We start from the raw sequence: 1835 nt of genomic DNA on the forward strand, positions 1-1835 counted from the left end.
TCCTTTTCAGCCCGTCCTTCCTTTAATATTACGATAGTAATAAAAAAAGGTATAAGGGACGGACTATTGTATTCGCTTCGGTGTCGTCTGTCAGTCGGTCTGTCCCCATAGAAGGACTTATTTAAACCTAGTCGACCTATATATCAAATTAAAGGTCTTTTTAGCAGGAACACGAAAGTGGTGGTGCAAATTTTGACCAGAAAACCATAAAGCCAACAAACCAAAAAAAAAAAAAAAAAAAAAAAAAAACGTTTTTTGGGGGTGAGAAAAAAATTGCTCTCCTGTATAAAATACAAGAAAAAGAAAATCTAGTCAGTGAATTTAATGAAAGGAATGAAATAAACGAAAAAGTTACAAGCCTAGTAAGTATGAGCTATTATGAGATCTGCAAGTAGGTAAATCTTCAAAGGACTTTCCGTGTTTGCTCCCCGTCTTTAATTTTGCTCTAATTTACTAGCCAATCCATTCACACATGGCCCTGTTGCTTAGCATGTAAATAAAAATAAAATACATAAAATTAACCAATCCTCCTACTCTTTAGGTAGGTCATTATTTAATGTTTTCATATGGCCATACACAATTGTACTCCTCCTTGCCAATCTATTGGTCCCAAACATGTATATTGTTTCTTTTCACAGGCAAGTAATATTCATGAGTGCAGAGAGAGAATTAGGCTAACCAAATATTGTATCAAGGAAGTACAAGAAAGATTGCTTAAAAGTAAGTATGTCTAGAATGTTAATTTTCATATTGATTTAAAATTCAAACAATTCAAATACCTATCCAGCTAGTGATCACAGTTTTTACAAACTTTTGGAAGGATTAAAATCTGTCTGTTGTAATAAAATAGTATTTAACAAATTGACCTATAGGGGAAAAGTGACCTGTTAGTCAATCACTGATTACTTCTGTTTAGGTACATCAATCAAAAAGTGAAAGTCATGTCATCTCCGATAACATTTTACTTAATGAAACCTTAATCCCACCAAAAACATAAATGTAAAAAATAAGGCCAATTTCCTTTCCAAAAATTTCGGCCCTCAATCGTTCTGAGATCTTTACTTTGGTCCAAGTTGCCTGTCCTCTCTCACCTTAACCTGTATCTCCTTCCAAAATCCAGGTCACCTCCGTCCACGGAGAACCATTTTCCCTTATTTTTTTTATTTATTATTATTATTATTATTATTATTTTTTTTTGTTATATTCGCAACTTCTTGCACTTAACTTACTTGGCAAAGTAAAGATCTCAGAACGATTGAGGGCCGAAATTTTTGGAAAGGAACTTGGCCTTATAAATAAATAAATATATAAATAAAATAAATAAAATGTTTTTATGTTATTTTTTACAGAAGAACCGAATATAACCGAATAAAATGTTTTTATGTTATTTTTCACATTTATGTTTTTGGTGGGATCTCATTCCTTTTTGTACTAAAAGTGTCCAAAAATTGAACTTTTTTTTACTTTCTATTACTACAGTATAGCGGAGCTATACTAGTAATGAAAGTATTGCAATCGGTCCAAATTTTCAAAATCGGGAAATGGTTGGAAATATCCGTGTTTTGACCCTGATTCAAAAAAGTGGTTTTTAGCCCATGGTCTGTACGTTACGTACGTACGTACTACAGGTTTAAATGGGAAAAAGTAGAACAAAAAAGTAGTTTTTGTCCCATGGTCTGTACGTATGTATGTACCACAGGTTTAAATGGGAAAAGGTTGTATACAAAATATCTCAAGACCGGTTTGTCTCATGGTCTGTACGTATGAGTCACCAGACATGAAGAGGAGGAGAACTGGGACTGGAAGTGTCCTTTGTGTGCATTCCTGAGACATGG

At 33.4% G+C, this 1835-nt stretch overlaps 1 long non-coding RNA gene across 1 annotated transcript; it reads left to right on the forward strand.

Moving 5' to 3' along the window:
• The first annotated feature begins 262 nt into the window (after nucleotides 1-262).
• Nucleotides 263-724, forward strand: LOC108252969. The gene is made up of 2 exons (XR_001809631.1): nucleotides 263-362; nucleotides 639-724. It is a non-coding gene; the product is annotated as an uncharacterized LOC108252969 (long non-coding RNA).
• Nucleotides 725-1835: the final 1111 nt, after the last annotated feature.

This window comes from Diaphorina citri, unplaced genomic scaffold (assembly GCF_000475195.1).
Source record: "Diaphorina citri unplaced genomic scaffold, Diaci psyllid genome assembly version 1.1 scaffold1064, whole genome shotgun sequence".
NCBI lineage: Eukaryota > Metazoa > Arthropoda > Insecta > Hemiptera > Psyllidae > Diaphorina > Diaphorina citri.